Raw genomic sequence first — 21,876 nt, forward strand, 5'->3', positions numbered from 1 at the left:
CTGCGCCAGGCTGTGCGAGGGGCGGGGCCAGCTCGGCACCTGACCTCTCCTTGGCCCCGCCCACTCCGGGATTCTTAGCCTGCAGATTCATTCTTCCCAAAACAGACTATGGAGTGCTAGGGAGTTAGCACTAACTGCTGAATTTTTAGAAATGTTTCCACTTCCTGACTCTGAGAAATGACCACTAAAGATGTAATCCTTTGGCCGTGCCGTCAAGCGCTGGTCCGCGCGGGGTCATCCCCGCGCGGGTCCCCTCAGCGCTCCCACCACCCGCCTACTCCCACCCCAGCCCCACCCCCGCTGCAGAGCAGAGCCATACAGAAGTCGGGTGATACACACCGACAAGGTAACCCTGGGTTATAAATTAGGTGAAAGTCATGACAGGCAGAGTGAGGTGAGGCGGGCGGGTGGTGACTGGAGTGACTGGAGGGCTTACTGGACGTGTGGGAGGGAAGGGTCTCCAAGAAGATGACATCTGAGAGGCACCAGCCACGGAGAGCAGGACAGGCGTAGTGCCCAGCCAAGTGCAAAGGTGCTCGGTGGGGGAGTGCCCAGGGCAGTAGAGGAGCCGAAGGCGCTTCTCGTAGCTGGAGAACTGAAATGTTCAGTGGGGTGAGGTGCAGAGTGGAGCGGACCAGGTACAATAGGAAGCCAGCAGCCAGATTATGAAAGGCGCATAGACACTTGGATAAAGTCTGCAGTGATATGCATTGAAAGGTTTTTAGAAGGTGACCTGATACATTGTGATAGATGTTATAACAAGACCACTGGGTAAAGGGGGAATATCTATCTGCCTTGACTTACGTGGGAGATAAAACTGTCAGAACCAATTGTGGGAAGCCTTGGTTTCTGTTCTAAACCTCTTTCCCTCCAACGCTGGGGCTGTTTGGAGCAGAGGAAGCAAAGGAGTTTCTAAATGAGAAAACCAGCAGCTGCAGGACTCCAGGGCAAGGCCAGGCATTCCCAGGTTTCCTGGGCCTTGAGTCACTGGCAGTGCAGCAGGCAGCGCACAGGAATGTGTCCAGGCCAATGGTCTGGCAGGAGGGTGGGCAGCAGGCAGGCAAGGACAATGCAGCACTGGACCCTCAGTGCAGGCCCCTTAGGGTCCCCAGCTGTTACCCTACAAGGGTGGTTGGGGGGGGGGGGGAGACAAACCCTTTTTGTACTTCCAGGCTCCACCCTGACCCCCAAGTAAAATGATCCTTGGGAGGCTCAAGGGCTGCCTAGGGGCTTCTGACGAGGATGGGGGAGAAAAAAATACAACTTTCATTCCTATTGATTTGTATTTTACTCGGGATTTTTAATTTATTGTGGGTTTTTTTTTTTTTCAAATAAGCAGCACATTCATATGCTTTAAAAATGTAAAGATACAAGGATCTCGAAGAGATATTGGTACCCCCATATTCATAGCAACATTCTTCACAATAGCAAAAAGGTAGAAGCAAAGGTAACAAGGGAGGACAGAATAAACAAAATATGGTATATACACTGGAATATTATTCAGTGCCCCCACTTGCTACAATATGAACTTGGAGGAAACTATGCTATGTGAAGAAAGTCAAAGACAACAAGGCAAATACCATATGATCCCATTTGTATAAGGTGTCAGAGTGGTCGAATTCACAGGACTAGAAAGGAGAGTGGTGGTTGCCAGGGGCTGGAGAGCAGGCATGGGTAGAGTTTCCGTTTTGCAAGATGAAAATGTTCTGGAGATGGATGGTGGTGATCATTGCACAACACTGTGAATGTACTCAATGTCACAGACGTGTACACTAAAAGATTGTTAAGATGGGCCGGGTCAGTGTGGCTCAGTGGTTGAAAGTCTATGAATCAGGAGGTCTCAGTTCAATGCCCAGTGAAGGCACATGCGTGGGTTGTGGGCTCAATCCCCACTAGGGTGTGTGCAGGAGGCAGCTGATCACTGATTCTCTCTTCACTGATGTTTCTATCTCTCCCTCTCCATTCCTCTCTGAAATCAACCAAAAATACAGTTTTTAAAAGGGTTAAGATGGTCACTATTATAGTATGGGCATTTTACCACAATTTTTAAATAAGAAAAATGCAAAGAGTACAGAAGTCACTCTTCCACTTCTGTCCAACAGCCATCCAATTTCTTCACCCAAAACACCTAACATCACCAGTCTTTGTGTGTCTTTCCAGAGTCTATGTATATACACGCAAATCCATAAGAAGATATAGACAGGTTCATATGAGGAGGAATTAACGCCTAATACACTGTGATACAGGGGTTCAGTGAGACAGACTTGAGACCCTTTGAGCTCTTATATTAACGAATGATGCCCTTATAATGGTTGGGGACTTGACTCCATGCTCTAAGTCTTGCTCCGTATAATATCAGCCACGCTAACATCCTATAGATTTTTGTGGGCATAAAATTCCTTGAACCCAGCATGTAAAGAGGACACATGTGTCAATATAGTGTTGCTTATTTGGGGGAAGAGGGACTTCCAATCAAAATAACAGAGCCCTGGCCAGAGTGGCTCTGGGGCTTGTATGTTCTCCTGTACTCAAAAAGTTGTATGTTGGATTCCTGGTCAGGGCAAACGCCTGGGTTGCAGGCTCAATACGAGGCTGGGGCCATGCAATCAATGTATTGCTCTCATGTTGATGTTTCTTTCTCCCTCTTCTTTCCCTTATCTCTCTCACATTTTTCACATATCTTTTAAGCAATTTAAAAGAACAAAGCAGAATTTACTCAATCCCTATGTTTCCATAGAAGGGGATTAGGCCAGACTTAGTTGGACCATGTGTCGTATGGCTACAGGTCCTGTGGAGAGGGAGCCTGCATGGAATGCATCACACTTATAGGGAAGGTGAGGCAGGGACATCTATACCACCACCATGAAAGCTGTTGGATGAAAAAAAATTATCTCATCAGAACAGGGGGCTCTTTTTCCATTACGTGCTGGTACCTGCTGAGCTAGCGATCTGGTGAGCTACTGAAAGGGGATGGGAAATGAGTCTCCAGGACGATCCCATTTGTTTCTCCTCACCTCCTGGATTCCCCACACCTCACTGATCCCCATTCCCAGGCTGTGCCTTAAACACACTATGTATTTTCTGGGTCACTGGTCAACCCAGAGAAAAACACTTGCTTTCATTCTCAGTAAGGATCTTTGGGAGGTAACTTAAGCAGGCATCAAGAGAACAACATCAGCAAACTAATTAACCACGTAGGAACTAGAGGCCCTTGCACTCTGCCTAGAACACCACCTAACCACTTCAGATAAGAATTCCAAATTGTCCCTATTCATTTACCCTTTATTCATATTGAAAATCTCATCCTCATTAGACAATCCTTGTTGTATAGCCTCTGTGCCATGTTTTGCTTATATGTGGCGTTGAGAGGTCTAAATGTATCCCTTAGCCAAGGCGGCCACTTTCTCCAGCATAAGCCCTCCTAGAAAAAGACACATAAATATGAAATCTGCATTTCTCCTGCTTTCTCCTGCCACAAAACATGCTGGGCTGTTTCCCATTCCCACTGCTCTACTGGGGGACGCTGTGCTATTGTCCTGTGTGTGGTTGGTACCATTCTGCATCTCATATTGTTAAGCCAGCAGCATTTATCTGTGGTCATTTAGGTCAATTATTAAATCTTGTTCACTCAGAATTTCTTTTACTTACACAGGCATTTAAATCTCATGACTTAATGTGATTTCGTAATGACTCTCCTCTCTTTGCAAGAGTGGAGGAACCATTATCACTTGGTGTCATGCAGCCAAGGATCTGTGTTGGATACAGAAGGAAGTTGGATGGTTACTGCTCACACATTTTTCTTTACCCTGTATCTTCAGCAATTCCCTGGTAGCTATCCAACAGGTTAGAGGGGTTTCTGTTGTGGTTTGTTTTTCAAAAGACTTTTGATTCTTTATTATTTTTATTGATTTCAGAGAGAAGAAGGGAAAGAAACATGCTCCCCTACTACCCTGACATGTGCCCTGACCAGTAATCCAACCATGGACTCCTGGTAAACGATACAACATTGAATCAACTGAGCCACACCAGCTGGGCTGGGAGTTTAATTTAAAAAAAATACCAAAACCTACTGAGAATTTTACACTAGCTTTTAAGGGTGAAGATCCTGCTACACCAGGACAGGGCACACATTTGTGTATGATCTTAAAAGCTTGGGGGGCAAATAGGCTCAGGGACCCAAATATTCTGACAACCCCAAGATCTGTTGAGAGGGGCGAAAGTGAATGATCCGGTACAGATAGGTTAAATATGTTATAAATAACTGGTGAGCCAGGGGGACAGAGCACCTGAGTAGCCTATACCCCTGGGGGAGGAGGTGTCTGCCAGTTCTCAGGGACTGAGTGTCTTGGGGAAACAAGGGAGAGAAGACCTCTTCACCTGGTTGGACCACACTGCTGCTTGAGGAAGTAATGTCTTCCCCAGGGATTCCAGCTTCAGCCCTGTTTGTCTTGCCTATGGCCCTTGTTATTTGCATATAAATACTTGACTATTTACACTATAATTCCTTACCTCAAGGCTAGAGTTAGCTATGAATTGATACATTTCAAATACATGCTTTATTAACTATACTAATAAAAGCCTAGGTCAAGGGTGGGCAGCCTTTTTGTGAGTGCATGCCCAAACCAGCAAAATCTCTGACTCAAAATTCTTCTGCGTGCCAACCCTAATTTTTTGAGAACATGTTAGGCCTACTTGATATCTCTTAAGGTGTACATATGTGAAGAAACTTGAAGAGACCTGACCGATTTGGCTCAGTGGCTAGAGCGATGGCCTGTGGACCAAAGGGTCCCGGGTTCGATTCTGGTCAAGGGCATGTGCCTCGGTTGCAGGCACATCCCCAGTGGGGGGTGTGCAGGAGGCAGCTGATCAAGGTTTCTCACTCATCGATGTTTCTAACTCTCTATCCCTCTCCCTTCCTCCCTGTAAAAAATCAATATATTTTAATAAAAAGAAATTTGAAGAAATAATAAAATTCATTTGAGCGACAAAAACACAGTATATGATGATGAAAAATACATTTATTTTTTAATGTATACATGTACACTGCAAGTCCAACAGAAAACTTTATGACTCCATTTGATATTATCAGTGGGACTTTTGCTGCTGCATCACTGATGACAGAGAAATTACATCAGGTTTATATTTTGTGACCTTCAGAGATATGCACAAGCTACTACTTTCATCCGTCAGGCTACTCCTATTATGAGACTTAACAAAATTCATCACTGAGAAGAAAGATTCACAAGTGTATGTGGATGAAACCAAAACACTAGTCGGATCTAGGAAGGAAGAGACAGTTAAGGCAGAGGCATAGAAATTGCTCTCCCCCTCTCTTGTCAATCCATGTCTATGGTCTTTATGATAACTTGTTATGTAAAGTTATTTATTTATCTAAGATGTACCCACACTGAATTTATCTGAAAAGTAAAAAAGTCGATATTAAGAAAAAAATTGTAAATGGAAGCTTATAACAGAGGGTCTCAGGTGCCAGCAAAAGTTACTCATTATTATAACTCATTATAACTATTCATTATTTCCTCATTTTAGATAAGAACTCTAAGTGTTCCCAATTACTTACGTTTTTAGGAACAATTCCTCCTCCTGAGACTTCCACTCCCCCTTCTTGCGTTTCTTGCTGCCAAACATATGGTTCAGCCAAACATGGCATCCGTGTCAGGGGTTGCCCACCCCTGGCCTAGGTGGTCCTCACGACCTTGCATGCGACATCATCACAAGATGGCCACCACAAGATGGCCACATGCACCACGCAGGCGGTGCCCAGTGGCCGCTCCATGTGGTGAGGCCTAGGGGTCCCATTGCTCCACATGGTGCGGAAGAGGCCAGTATGGGCATCTCCGCCACCTCAAGTAAAGTAGGCGGATCCCAGTGGAGGAGGCGGGTCGCTATAGCAGAGGGCAGCTGGGGGCGATTGGGCCGGCAGGGGAGGGCAGCTGGGGGCGATCAGGCTGTCAGGGCAGCAGTTAGACATCAATTGGGCTGGCAGGGGAGCGGTTAGGGTGCGATCAGGCGGGCAGGCAGAAGCGGTTAGAGGCAATCAGGCAGGCAGGCAGGTGAGTGGTTAGGAACCAGTGGTCCCGGATCGTGAGAGGTATGTCCGACATCCCCCGAGGTGTCCCAGATTGGAGAGGATGCATGCCAGGCTGAGGGACAACCCCTCCCCCCCCCACACACACACACGAATTTCATGCACTGAGCCACTAGTGCTTTATTAATATGCCTGAGGATGGGGTTCACTCTGGAGATTCATTCAGGAATTTATTAGAGTCTAGCAGCTCACTCATAAGAAATGAGGAAGTGTAGCTATTTTTGATAGAGGATGCCCTCTCTGACTCAATGGTCAGCTCAGTGCTGGTGTTCTGTCGGCCTTGTAATGCTTTGATGACAGTTCCTTCTAATAGGAGTTCTTCATCTGTCAAAAAAGAAGAAATCACATCTGATATTGAAAGACTCACGGGACAGCTATTTGTCAGTCCAGAGCCTACATCCCAGTCCAATATATAGGGACTCAGCAAATATTTGAGTGCCATTTGGAGAGGAGAAAAATAAACCCCAACTTACATCTATGATTGTTGACACAACAAAAGGAGAAACTGTCTCTTTTTTTAAAGTGGTTACTTAGAACATTCCCTAGCATGACATATGGTGACTATATTTAGGACTATACCATTGGTCCCCAAGGGCCAACAGCCAGTTACTGGAGGAAAGCCAGGGCTGGAAGACCCACTCAGTTAGACACTCTGCAGATCTACTGTGAACTCACATTCACGCATCCATCCTGTCCTGCTTCAGATGCAGAGGGGGCCTGAGCCTTCCTCTCTCCACTCTTCAGGATGCTTGTGTCCTTGCTACCATCACAGATGACCACGATTAACACCCACGGCTAACACGTCCTCTTCTGGACCCACCCTTCTTGCACTAACTCACCTATTCCTCACTTGGGCCCTGCCTTCACATATGCCAGCCCCATAACAGATGGCTCTATACAGAAAAAACAATATGTCTACCCTCACTCTGTGCTTAAGATTTAGGCAGGTACTCGGGATGTATGTTAAGAGACTTGCCAGGTTGTGTACCACTGTAGAATCTCCTATATATATAAAAGCCTAAGCAACCATCGCAACTGAACAGGCGACCAAACAGCCTGTGTGAGGCAACTAGGCTGGCAGGGGGATTAGTGAGGGGCAACCAAATGATCGAGCAGCAGGCTGCATGCGGTGACCAGGCCCACAGGGAGTTAGTGCGGGGTGACAAAACAACCAAGCAGCATGGTGCATGGGGCAACGAGACCCACAGTGGTGGGGGGGGGGGGGGCAGTTGTGGGCAACCAGGCCGGCACAAGGGGGGGGGGCGGGGGGGTGGGGGGCAGTAAGTGGTGACCAGGCCAGCACAGCGGCAGTTAGGGGCAACCAGGCTGGCAGGGGAAGAGCAGTTGGGGGCAACTAGGCTGGCAGGAGGGGCAGTTGTGGGTGACTTGGCCAGCAGGGGGGGCAGTTAGGGCTGATCAGGCAGGCAGGCAGGCAGGCAGATGAGGAGTTAGGAGTCAGTGGTCCCATATTGTGAGTCAGACATCCTCCAAGTGGTCCCGGATTGGAGAGGGTGCAGGCTGGGCTGAGGGGATCCCTCATGTGCAAATTTCATGCACTGAACCTCTAGTGTTCAATAGATCTATGAAATAATTTTTGGGGTCCTAAAATACAGAACGGGAGAAACAACTTTTGTCAGTTGCCTACTTTGCTATCATTTCATGTAATTTCTTATATTTTCAGCTTTACTTAGGGAACCATCTAAAGATTCTGACTGTGTGAAGGTCAAGTGTACCATTGAGCAGCTGGGTTTATTTTCCAGAAGAATTGAAAGTGTTGCTGGTGATGATAAGGGTCAGAGAAGGGGGTAACGTTCGGGGAAAGAGGAGCATGGATGGTCTTGTGGAAAGTCCAAAACTGGGAGCTGGAGACCTGGGCTCTAGGTGACAGCTCTTAGCCCTTTCTGATCTTGTTTTTACTCACCTTAAAAGCAGATTAAAATGCCTATTCTGCCCACTGTTGGGGCAGAAGGGAGTAATATAATTGGTCAAAACATTGTTTTGAAAAAGAAGCTAAACTGACTTCATGTAAGTAGCACAGCAGTATTATTTCTGATGTGCCCCAGGTCACGATGGAAACCTGTATTTAAGCTATCTGGGCATGAAAACACATTTGGGAAGTTATCAAGTAGCTGCCAATAAACCTAATGTATAGAAAAATACTTAAAAGCACACGACTGTTTGGTGGATAGAAAACCTTGTGCTTCAGAGCAAGTTCAGAGGTGCACAGTCTAAAAAGAAAGAGCCCTCCCATGCCATAGAAGGGCTGGGTAGCAGCTTCTGGTGATGGATCCAAAAACTCTCAGGTTCCAAATAAAACTTACATAAAACAGCATCATTTGTACTCTTTTCATAAACTTGCAAAAACAAACAAAATAAAAATGTATCTTCATCTGTCTACTCTGCAAAGGGCAATTGAAACCTAATGCATACAAAAGAGTTTACAAACTGTGACACACTAATGAACAATTTCTCTTTTGGAAGCAAAGCACCCGGCAGAGAGCACAACACACAGGATGTGCCCATTAATAGAAATACCCTTCCCTTCATCAGACTCTTAGCAAGGAGTAGTTCTTAATAATTTAGAGTTGAACTCTGAATAAATGAATAGAAATAATACAGTTACTTTATTTGCTTAAAATGTATCGTCATTGATTGCAAATAAAGAAATTATACTAATAAAAGGGTAATATGCTAATCAGACCGGACATCTTCCAGAAAAAGCCAGGGTGGCAGGGAATGAGGCAAAGGCAGTTAGGAGTAATCAGGCCAGCAGGGAAGGGCAGTTAGGGGCGATCAGGACGGCAGGTAGAATGGGTAGGAGCAATCGGGCAGGCAGGCACTTGATCAGTTAGGAGCCAGTGGTCCCGGATTGCAAGAGGGATGTCCTGGATTGGAGAGGGTGCACGCCAAGCTGAGGGACTCCCTGCCCGTGCACAATTTTGTGCACAGGGCCTCTAGTGAAAACATAAAATAAAAAAAAAAAAAAGTCTATCATCGGGCATTTCAGACTCATCACAAGGTGTGTTGGTCACACATTCAGACTCACAATGCAGTTTCACTGTCTTGGCAAGACCTCAATATGATTTTTAAATTGGCAGAGGCAGCAGGCCAAATGGTTAGGTAAGATACTATAAATGGAAACATACAGAATTATATTAGTGACAAAGGAGTTACTTGGAAAATAGTTTTTTTTAAGGTTAAACAGACACCTACTGTATGACCCAGCCATTCCACTTTCAGGTATTTACCAAGAGAAATAGAAGTATATTTCCATAAACAGACTTGTACATAAATATTCATAATAGCTTTCTTTGTAAGTCAAAAATTGGAACAACTCAAATAGCCATCAGTGTTGAAATATACTGATATATCCATTATTAATGGAATACTATTCAGCAATAAAAATGAATTATTGATATGCAAAACAAGATGGACTAATCCTGCATAATAAAAGGCTAATATGCAAAACGACTGAATGACGAAATGACTGGTGACTATGATGCACACTGACCACCAGAGGGTAGACGCTAAACACAGGAACTGGCCCCTGGTGGTCAGTTGGTGGCACAGGGGGAGCGCCTCTCAGCCAGAAGCTGGGCTCATGGCTGGTGAGTGCAATGGTGGTGGCTGCAGCCTCATCTGCATCCAAAGCAGTGCTAAGGATGTCTGAGTGCTGGCTTAGGCCCGCTTCCTACAGGGAGCCATCAGTTGGGCTTCCCCCGAGAGCTGGGCTGAGAGACCCCACTCCAGTGCACACATTTCGTGCATGAGGCCTCTAGTCTTAAAGTAATCATCTGAGTAAAGGAAGCCAGTAAGAGAGAGTAGATGTAGGTGTGCTGTTCTGTTGTGCTGTGTGTGTTTCTGTTGTGTGTGAGTGTCACTCGATGTGCCCTGTCATTTCCCCTCAGTCAGGGGAGTGGAGGTTGGGGTTCGGGTTTGGGAGAGCTCGGGTGAGGGCAGAGGAGGCGGGCAGGAGCCCGCAGCCATGGACTGGGTGGGTAGCTGTAGGCGCTGTGCCTCCTTTAGCCGCTTTCCCTGCAGCCACTGGCTGCGCTGTCCTCTTCCTTGGCGTCCTCGGAATCCAGGGCCTCCTCTGCTTCCCGGCTTCGTTGTCCTCTTCTCCTTCGTGGTCAACGTACACCACACAGCATTGGGTCTGAGCCAGGGAGCCCCTTATGGCCCCAGGCGCTGGGGGTCGGGTCGGGAGAGGTGGGGGAGGAGCTGGCGGCTGCTACCTGGGGTTACTGCTGCCCCCGCCGCCCCCCCGCCCCAAATCATCTAGGCCCCCACCTCAGCCACCTGGTCCTGCCGGGGAAGCGCCGCCAGGGGAGCGGAAGTGCCACCAGGAGAGCGGAACCCTAGATGGGTCCTCACGTGGGTGGGGGCGGGGCCAGCGCTGCCTGGGTGGACTGGCAGGTGGGAGGGGGCGGGGCCAGCGCTGCCTGGGTGGACTGGCAGGTGGGAGGGGCGGGGCCAGCGCTGCCTGGGTGGACTGGCAGGTGGGAGGGGGCGGGGCCAGCGCTGCCTGGGTGTCCTGTCCCAGTGTCCATTCAAGTTGAAGCTGGCCGCCTGGTGCGGGCAGGAATGAGGCCCTAGGGAATTGCTGGGGCCTCACTCTGGACCGTCTTGAAGCCCTAAGTCCTATCCTCCAATTTTCTAGGTGACTGCTGGAACCCATGGTTGACAAGCAACAGGTACCACAGGCCTGGAGCAGCGTGGTCACCTGAGCTGCACCTCCCAGGAGCCTAGAACTGAATGAGCCTCACTGATGCACTAAAGCAGCGGTTCTCAAACTGGGGGTTGAAGGACCCTTTCACAGGGGTCACCTAAGACCATCGGAAAACACATATGTAATTACATCTTGTTTTGTGATTAATCACTATGCAATGAAAATACATCCTGCATATCAGATATTTACATTATGATTCATAACCTTAGCAAAATTACAGTTAGGAAGTAGCAACGAAAATAATTTTATGATTGGGGGTCACCACAACATGAGGAACTGTATTAAAGGGTTTCGGCATTAGGAAGGTAGAGAATCACTGCTCTAGAGGGAAATGTGCATGCTGTCCAGACTGATGCCTCCCTGTTGCTGTTATGAGTATTTGCCTTTTAATATTAATTTGGAGACATACTATTTATTTATTTATACTAGAGGCCCAGTACATGAAAGTCATGCATGGGTAGGCTGCCTAGCAGATGCTGGGGGGAAGGGGGAGAAGGGAAGAAGGGGGGGAGAGTTGCAGGGGGGCGGGGTGGGTGGGGAGGGCCTCCCTCCCCTGGCTGCCAGGTGGGACCTTCCTTCCTTCCATGCTGCCCCCTGGTTGTAGCGCACATCATACTGAGCCATCGAACTTACGGTCTCCCAGTCGAACTCTGGAGGAGACAGTTTGCATATTAGCCTGGAAAAACCCCATACAGTTTTATATATTTACATTCCATACCCTGCTAAATTTGCAGAAATGAAAGATTTTGCTACATAGCAACACAAGCAACTAAAGAATCTATGTTAGATCCTTTTGTTTCTGAAGTCTCTAGGCTATTTCCCCAGAATGTGCTCCAGCTTTGTAGCAAATACCTTTTGTTACCAGTCAGGGCACATACCTAGGTTCAATCCCAAGTAGGAGGTGTGCAGGAGGCAGCCGATCAGGATTCTTTCTCACTGATGTTTCCTCTTCTCTCTCTCTCTCTCTCTCTCTCTCTCTCTCTCTCTTCCTCTCCACTCCTCTCTGAAATCAATAAAAATATATTTTTAAAAGGTTAAGATGGTAAATTTTAGGGTATGTGCATTTTACCACAATTTTCATGCATTGGGCCTCTAGTAAAAACATAAAAAGTACAGAAGTCACCCTTCCACTTCTGTCTTAACATCCATCCAATTCCTTCACCCAAAACACCTAACATCACCAGTCTTTGTGTATCTTTCCAGAATCAATGTCTATACAAGCAAATCCATACATACATGTAGACAGGTGCATATGAGGAGGAACTGAGGCCTAATACACTGTGATACAGGGGTTCAGTGAGACGGACTTCAGACTCTCTGAGCTCAAATATTAACCAATGATGCCCTTGTAATGGTTGGGGACTTGAGTCCAAGCTCCAAGTCTTCCTCTGTATAATATTAGCCCCACTAACTACCTATAGATGTTTGTGGGCACAAAATTCCTTGAACCCAGCATGTAAAGAAGACAAATGTGTCAATATACTGTTTTGTTGTTTTTTGGGGGGAAATAACCATCAGAATAACAACAGAGCCCAGGCTGGTGTAGCTCTGTGACTTGGGTGTCCTACCATGCACCTGAAGGTGGTTGGTTTGATTTCTGGTCAGAGGATATACCTGGGTTGCAAGCTTGATCCCCGGTAGTGGGCATGCGACCCATGTTCTCCTCTCACATCTATGTTTCTCTCTCTCTCCTTCTCCTTTCCCCTCTCTCTCAAATTAAAAAAAAGTATATTCATAGCAACATTCTTCACAATAGCAAAAAGGTAGAAGCAAAGGTAACAAGGGAGGACAGGATAAACAAAATATGCTATATACACTGGAATATTATTCAGTGCTCCCACTTGTTACAATATGAACTTGGAGGACACTATGCTATGTGAAGAAAGTCAACGACAAAAAGGCAAATACCGTAAGATCCCATTTGTATAAGGTGTCAGAGTGGTCGAATTCACAGGACTAGAAAGGAGAGTGGTGGTTGCCAGGGGCTGGAGAGCAGGCATCGGTAGAGTTTCAGTTTTGTAAGATGAAAATGTTCTGGGGATGGATGGTGGTGATCATTGCACAACACTGTGAATGTACCTAATGTCACAGACGTGTACACTAAAAGATTTTTAAGATGGGCTGGGTCAGTGTGGCTCAGTAGTTGAAAGTCAATCTATGAATCAGAAGGTTACAGTTCAATGTTCAGTCAGGACACATGCCTGGGTTGTGGGCTCAATCCCCACTAGGGGGTGTGCAGGAGGCAGCCAATCACTGATTCTCACTTCATTGATGTTTCTATCTCTCCCTCTCCATTCCTCTCTGAAATCAATAAAAATATAGTTTTTGAAAGGGTTAAGATGGTCACTATTATAGTATGGGCATTTTACCACAATTTTTAAATAAGAAAAATGCAAAGAGTACAGAAGTCACTCTTCCACTTCTGTCCAACAGCCAACCAATTTCTTCAGCAAAAACACCTAACATCACCAGTCTTTGTGTGTCTTTCCAAGTTTATGTATATACACGCAAATCCATATTAAAATATAGACAGGTTCATATGGATTGCGGGAAGATGGCGGCGATATAGGCAGACGCGTCCCAGGTCTTGTCCCGGAGCAAACGGAGTAAGCAGCTGAAACTAATAACACCCACCCCGAATTGGCAAATTTACTCAGCTGGTGAGACGGCTTGCAGCCTGGAAGGGCAGACCTCCCCTGGAAAGGTTAAAAACCAGGGATCTGGGCAGGAAAGTTTGCCAGACCTGAGCCCAGAGGGTCGGAGGGAGACCGCATGGCAGACAGCCGCGTCTCTTGGGACAGACACAGACCCTGACCAGGGTAAGGAGTTCCGCGGGTTTGCTGGCGCCAGGAGATTTGAGATTTGGATTTTGTGATTGCGGAGAACTGAGACTAAAGGGGGCATCCTGAGGAACTGATCAGACCATGCAGTGCCCATAAGAGAGGAGCGTTTCCCAGACCGCAGATCCAAGCAACAGCAGCCCCCTGAGCACCGCAGCCTCCTGATCACCACAGCCTCCTGATCACCACACCCTCTGTCTGTGGAACAGCAACTGTACTTGAAGCCTCCCCCTACCAGCCAGAAGAGCCAACACAGCTGTGAACAACACCCACCAGAGGAGCTGCTGCCAACTGGAAAGCAGCTGCTACCGCAACCATCTGAGCAGCAACCACAACCCAAGGAGCCCCTGCCACCCAGGGAGCAGCCACTGAACATCTCAACATCTACATATGTCAGCGAGATCAAACATGGGTAGGCAAAGAAACCCCCAAAGGAAAGAAAAGGAGGACTCCCCAGAAAAGCAGCTAAGTGAGACAGAGATATGCAACATGACGGAAAAAGAATTCAGAATAAGGTTCCTAGAGTACATGCACCACATGTTCAAGAAGCAAGAAGAAACAGATGAAAAACTCAACTACTTATGCAAGAAGCTAGAAGAAACAGATGAAAAAATCAACAACTTAAGTAAGTCCCAAGAAGAAATGAAGAGTGACATAGCTTCAATAAAAAACTCCATTGAAAGTATCAACAGTAGACTGGGAGAAGCGGAGGACCGAATTAGTGAATTAGAAGACAAGGAAGCAAAACACACTCAAACTGTACGGCAAATGGAGAAAAAAATTAAAAGACAGGAGGAGAGCCTAAGGGAGCTTTGGGACAACATGAAACGAAACAACATACGAATAATAGGGGTGCCAGAACAACAGAAAGACGAACATGGATTAGAAAACCTATTCGAAGAAATAATATCAGAAAACTTCCCTGAGGTGGGGAAGAAAAAAGTCACACAAGCCCAGAGAGTTCCAAACAAGGTGAACCCGAAAAGACCCACACCAAGACACATCATAATTACCATGGCAAATGTTCAGGATAAAGAGAGAATCTTACAGGCTGCAAGAGAGAGACGGAAAGTAACATACAAGGGATCTCCCATTAGATTATCAAATGATTTCTCAACAGAAACACATCAGGCCAGAAAAGAATGGACGGAAATCTACAAAGTGATGCAAAGCAAAGGACTGAATCCAAGAATACTCTATCCAGCAAGGCTATCATTCAAAATTGAAGGGGAAATAAGAAGCTTCACAGACAAAAAAGGGCTAAGGGAGTTTATCACCACCAAGCCAGCCATGCAAGAAATGCTAAAGGGACTGGTGTAAAAAGAAGAAATATCAAGCTCAGAAAGAAAACAGCCACATACACACACACAAAAAAGAAATGGCTACAAACAAATACCTTTCAATAATAACTTTAAATGTAAATGGACTAAATGCTCCAACCAAAAGACATCGAGTGGCTGAATGGATAAAAAAACATGACCCATACATCTGCTGTCTACAAGAGACCCACCTCATTAGAAGGGACTCACACAGACTGAAAGTGAAGGGATGGAAAAATATCTTTCACGCAAATGGAAAGGAAAAGAAAGCTGGGGTAGCAATACTTATATCTGACAAAATACATCTCAAAGTGAAGGCCATAACCAGAGATAAGGAAGGCCACTTCATAATACTAAAGGGATCAATACAACAAGAAGATATAACCCTGGTAAACATATATGCACCCAATGCAGGAGCACCCACATACATAAGAAAACTTATGGAAGATATCAGGGGAGAGATCGACAACAATACAATCATAGTAGGGGACTTTAATACACCACTGACATCACTGGATAAATCCACTAGACAAAAACTCAGCAAAGAAACAGCAATCCTAAATGACTCACTAGATCAGATGGACTTAATTGACATCTTCAGAACACTTCACCCCACAGCTGCGGAATATACATTCCTCTCAGGTGCTCATGGGACATATTCAAAAATAGACCACATATTGGGTCACAAGCAAAGTCTCCACAAATTCAAGAAGATTGAAATCATAAAAAGCTTCTTCTCAGACCACGATGGCATAATGTTAGAAATAAACTACAATAAAACCAACCCAAAATACTCAAACACTTGGAAGCTGAATAGCATGTTATTAAATATTGATTGGGTTACCGATGACATCAAAGAAGAAATTAAAAACATCCTGGACACTAATGACAATGAAAACACAACAATCCAAAACCTCTGGGACACAATGAAAGCAGTCCTGAGAGGAAAGTTTATAGCTCTACAGGCCTATCTCAAAAAACAAGAAAAAATGGTAGTCAATCATCTAACTCTACAACTCAAAGAATTAGAAAGAGAGCAACAAGAAAACCCCAGAGTGAGCAGAAGGAAGGAGATAATAAAGATTAGAGCAGAAATCAATGAAATAGAGACCAAAAAAACAATACAGAAAATCAATGAAACCAAGAGCTGGTTCTTTGAAAGGATAAACAAGATTGACAAACCCCTAGCCAGGCTCACCAAGAAGCAAAGAGAGAGGTCCCAAATAAACCAAATCAGAAATGATAGAGGCGAAATAACAACAGACCCCACAGAAATACAAATGATTGTTAAACAATACTACGAGCAACTCTACTCCAACAAACTGGACAACCTGGAGGAAATGGACAAATTCCTAGAAAAATACAACATTCCAAAACTCAATCAGGAAGAATCTAAAAACCTCAATAGGCCAATAACTATGGAAGAAATTGAAGCAGTCATCAGAAAGCTTCCAGCAAACAAAAGCCCAGGGCCAGACGGCTTCACAGGGGAGTTCTACCAAACATTCAAGGAAGAACTAAAACCTACCCTCCTCAGACTACTACAAAAAATTCAAGAGGAAGGAACGCTTCCAAGCTCATTCTATGAAGCCAGCATCACCCTAATACCAAAACCAGGTAAAGACATCACAATGAAAGAGAATTACAGGCCAATATCCCTCATGAACATAGATGCCAAAATCCTCAACAAAATCTTAGCAAATCGGATCCAGCAGTACATCAGAAGGATCATACACCATGACCAAGTAGGATTCATCCCAGAGATGCAAGGATGGTACAACATCCGTAAATCAATAAATGTGATACATCACATAAACAAATTGAAAGAAAAAAACCACATGGTCATATCAATTGATGCAGAAAAAGCATTCGACAAAATCCAACACCCATTTTTGATAAAAACTCTCAGAAAGGTGGGAATAGAAGGATCATACCTCAACATAATAAAAGCCATATATGACAGGCCCACAGCCAACATCATACTCAATGGACAAAAACTAACACCATTTCCCCTAAGAACAGGAACAAGACAGGGATGCCCACTCTCACCACTCCTGTTCAACATAGTACTGGAAGTATTAGCCATTGCAATTCGGCAAGAAGAAGGAATAAAAGGCATCCAAATTGGAAAAGAGGAAGTAAAACTGTCCTTATTTGCAGATGACATGATATTATACATACAAAACCCTAGAGACTCCATCAAAAAGCTACTAGACTTAATACATGAATTTGGCAATGTAGCAGGATACAAAATTAACCCCAAGAAATCTGAGGCATTTCTATACACCAATAGTGAACTTTCAGAAAGGGAGATCAGAAAAACAATCCCATTTACCATCGCACCAAAAAAATTAAGATACCTAGGAATAAACTTAACTAAAGAGGTTAAAAACCTCTACTCAGAAAACTACAGGACGTTGAAAAAAGAGATAGAGGAAGACATAAACAGATGGAAGAACATACCATGTTCTTGGATTGGTAGAATCAACATCATTAAAATGTCCATACTACCCAAAGCAATCTATACATTCAACGCACTTCCCATTAAAATACCAATGGCCTTCTTCACAGATCTAGAACGAACTCTCCAAAAATTCATCTGGAATAAAAAAAGACCCAGAATAGCTGCAACGATCCTGAGAAAGAACAAAGTAGGTGGGATCTCAATGCCAGATACCAAGCTGTATTACAAAGCCACTGTTCTCAAAACTGCCTGGTACTGGCACAAGAACAGGCATATAGATCAGTGGAATAGAATAGAGAGTCCAGAAATTAGCCCGAACCAATATGCTCAATTAATTTTTGACAAAGGAGGCATGAACATACAATGGAGCCAAGATAGTCTCTTCAATAAATGGTGTTGGGAAAATTGGACAGACATATGCAAGAAAATGAAACTAGACCACCAACTTACACCATACACAAGAATAAACTCAAAATGGATAAAGGACTTAAATGTACGACAGGAAACCATAAAAATTCTAGAAGAATACAAAGGCAACAAAATCTCAGACATATGCCAAAACAATTTCTTCACTGATACAGCTCCTAGGGCAGTTGAAACTAAAGAGAAACTGAACAAATGGGACTACATCAAAATAAAAAGCTTCTGCACAGCAAAAGAAACCATCAACAAAACAACAAGAAAACCCACCTCGTGGGAAAACATATTTGCCAACGTCATATCTGATAAGGGCTTAATCTCCAAAATTTATAGGGAACTCATACAACTTAACAAAAAGAAGATAAACAATCCAATCAAAAAATGGGCAAAGGATCTAAATAGACACCTTTCAAAAGAGGACATTCAGAAAGCCAAGAGACATATGAAAACATGCTCAAAGTCACTAATCATCCGAGAGATGCAAATCAAAACAACAATGAGGTACCATCTCACACCTGTCAGAATGGCCATCATCAACAAATCAACAAACGACAAGTGCTGGAGAGGATGTGGAGAAAAAGGAACACTTGTGCACTGCTGGTGGGAATGCAGACTGGTGCAGCCACTATGGAAGGCAGTATGGAGGTTCCTCAAAAAATTGGAAATGGAACTCCCATTTGACCCTGTGATCCCACTCCTAGGAATATATCCCAAGAAACCAGAAACACCAATCAGAAAGGATATATGCACCCAGATGTTCATAGCAGCACAATTCACCATAGCTAAGATCTGGAAACAGCCTAAGTGCCCATCAGTAGATGAATGGATTAGAAAACTGTGGTACATCTACACGATGGAATACTATGCTGCTGTTAAAAAGAAGGAACTCCTACCATTTGCAACATCATGGATGGAACTGGAGAGCATTATGCTAAGTGAAACAAGCCAGTCAATGAAGGAAAAATACCACATGATCTCACTCATTCATGGATAATAAAGACCATTACAAACTTTTGAACAATAATAGATACAGAGGCAGAGCTGCCTCAAACTGATTGTCAAACTGCAGTGGGAAGGCCAGAGAGAGTTGGGGGACAGGAGGGAGGGGAGTAAGAGATCAACCGAAGGACTTGTATGCATGCATATAAGCATAACTAATGGACATAAGACACTGGGGGGTAAGGGAGGGTAGGGGTTTGTCAAGGGGGGGGGGGGGAAAGGATACTGATGTAATACCCTTTGTAATACTTTAAGCGAAAAAAAAAATAAAAAAAAATAAAAAAAAAAAAAGAAAAAAAAAAAAAAATATAGACAGGTTCATATGTGGAGAAATTAACGCCCAATACACTGTGATACAGGGGTTCAGTGAGACAGACTTGAGACCCTTTGAGCTTGTTCATATGTTAACAAATGATGCCCTTGTAATGGTTGCGAACTTGACTCCAGGCTCCAAGTCTTCCTGTGTATATCAGCCATGCTAACAACCTATAGATTATTGTGGGTATAAAATTCCTTGAAGCCAGCATGTAAAGAGGACACATGTGTCAATATAGTGTTTGGTTGTTTTGGGGGGACACTTCCAATCAGAATAACATAGCCCTGGCCAGAATGGCTCTGAGGCTTGTATGTTCGCCTGTACACCCCAAAGTTGTCAGTTAGATTCATGGTCAGGGCACACGCCTGGGTTGGAGGCTCCATTCCCGAGAGAGGGCATGCAAGGGATGTTTTGGTCTCATATTGATGTTCCTCTCTCCTTCTTTCTGTTCTCTCTCACATTTAAAGAAAATCTTTTAAAAAATTTAAAAGAATGTAACAGAATTTACTCAATCCCCAAGCTTCCATAGAAGGGGATTAGGCCAGACTTAGTAGGACCATGTGTCCCATGGCTACAGGTCCTGTGGAGAGGGAGCCTGCATGGAATGCATCACGCTTATAGGAAAGGTGAGGCAGGAACATCTATACCACCACCATGAAAGCTGTTGGATGAAAGAAATTATCTCATTGGAAAAGGGGACTATTTTTCCATTACTTGCTGGTACCTGCTGAGCTAGCGATCTGGTGAACTACTGAAAGGGGACAGAAAATGAGTCTCCAGGACGATCCCATTTGTTGTTCCTCACCTCCTGGATTCCCCACACTCACTGATCCCCATTCCCAAGCTGTGCCTTAAACACACTATGTATTGGCTGGCTCACTGGACAACACAGAGAAAAACACTTGCTTTCATTCTCAGTAAGGAACTTTGGGAGGTCACTTGGGCAGGCACCAAGAGAACAGCATCCGCAAACCAAATAACCACATAGGAACTGGAGGCCCTTGCACTCTGCCTAGAACCCCACCTAACCATTTCAGATAAGAACTCCAAATTGTCCCCATTTACCCTTTATTCTTATAGAAAATCTCATCCTCATTAGACAATCCTTGTCATGTAGCGTCTGTGCCATGTTTTGCTTGTATGTGGCATTGAGAGGTCTAAACGTATCCCTTAGCCAAGGTGGCTGCTTTCTCCAGAAAAAGCCCTCCTAGAAACAGACACATAAATATGAATTCTGCCTTTCCCTTGCTTTCTTCTGCCACAAAACATGCTGGCCTGTTTCCCAGCCCCACTGCTTTACTGGGGGACGCTGTGCTGTTGTCCTGTGTGTGGTTGGCACCATTCTGCATCTCATATTGCTAAGCCACCAGCAGTTATCTGTGGTCATTGAGGTCAATCTTGTTCACTCAGAATTTCTTTCACTCACTCAGGCATTTAACTCTCACTGACTTAATGTGATGTAGTAATGACTCTCCTCTCTTTGCAGGAGTAGAGGAACCAGGACATTCACTGGGAATCACGCGTCGAAGGATCTGTGCTGGACACAGAAGGAAGTAGGTAGGTTTGGTGCTGGGCTGAGCTGGAGGGAGCGGAGGAGCACACACATGAGCCACAGTGGGATTCACAGAGGCTGATGCAGGATAGTGAATGGAGCAGTGGCCCCACCAGTATGTTTCCTGAAATAAAGTCCTGAGGAGGAAAGAATTGGTCAGTTACTGCTCACACATTCTTCTTTATCTCCAGAAACTCCTTGATAGCTGTCCAACAGTTAGGAAGGGTTTTTTGTTGTGGTTTGTTTTTCAAAAGACTTTTGATTCTTTATTATTTTTATTGATTTCAGAAAGAGGAAGGGAAAGAAACATGCTCCCCTACTACCCTGACATGTGCCCTGAGCAGTAATTCAACATGGACCTCCTGGTAGGTGAGACGACATTGAATCAACTGAGCAACACTGGCCGGGCTGGGAGTTTTTTTAATTAAAAAAAAATACCAAAAACCTACTGTGAATTTTACACTAGCTTTTAAGAGTGAAGAACCTGCTATTCCAGGACAGGGCACACATTTATGCATGATCTTAAAGGCTTGTGTGTGGGGGATGGGGGGAGGGGGTGGAAATTGGCTCAGGGACCCAAATATTCTGAGAACCCCAAGGCCTGTTGAGAGGGGAGAAAGTGAATGATCCTCTATGGATAGGAGGTCAAATGTATTATAAATAACTGGTGAGCTAGGGGGACAGAGCACCAGAATAACCTATACCAAGGGTGGGCTCCTTTTTGTGAGTGGGTGCCACAACCAGCAAAATCTCTGACTCAGAATTCTTCTGCGTGCCAACCCTAATTTTTTGAGAACATGTTACACCTACTTGATATCTCTTAAGGTGTACATATGTGAAGAACCTTGAAGAAATCATAAAATTCATTTGAGCGACAAAAACACAGTATATGATGATGAAAAATACATTTATTTTTTAATGTATACATGTGCACTGATAGTCCGACAGAAAACTTTATTACTTCGTTTGATATTTTCAGTGGGACTTTTGCTGCTGCATCATAGATGACAGAGATTTTACATCAGGTTTATGTTTCGTGACCTTCAGAAATATGCACAAGCTACTACTTTCATCCATCAGGCTACTCCTATTATGAGACTTAACAAAATTCATCACTGAGCACAAAGATTC

At 44.6% G+C, this 21,876-nt stretch overlaps 1 long non-coding RNA gene across 3 annotated transcripts in view; it reads left to right on the plus strand.

The window, feature by feature from the left end:
* The first annotated feature begins 90 nt into the window (after positions 1–90).
* Positions 91–21,876, plus strand: part of LOC139016145 (uncharacterized) — a 28,565-nt gene continuing 6,779 nt past the window's right edge. Inside the window, exons 1-4 of one of the 3 annotated variants that reach the window (XR_011472629.1) lie at positions 91–346; positions 10,767–10,956; positions 20,680–20,750; positions 21,034–21,110. This is a non-coding gene — a long non-coding RNA (uncharacterized lncRNA). Of the gene's footprint in view, positions 347–3,912; positions 3,992–10,766; positions 10,957–20,679; positions 20,751–21,033; positions 21,111–21,876 lie in introns of those variants that run through there. The other 2 variants (XR_011472630.1, XR_011472631.1) reach the window with 2 other exon arrangements.

This window comes from Myotis yumanensis, unplaced genomic scaffold, assembly GCF_028538775.1.
Source record: "Myotis yumanensis isolate MYYU_CA2020_CCGP unplaced genomic scaffold, mMyoYum1.0.hap1 SCAF_9, whole genome shotgun sequence".
NCBI lineage: Eukaryota > Metazoa > Chordata > Mammalia > Chiroptera > Vespertilionidae > Myotis > Myotis yumanensis.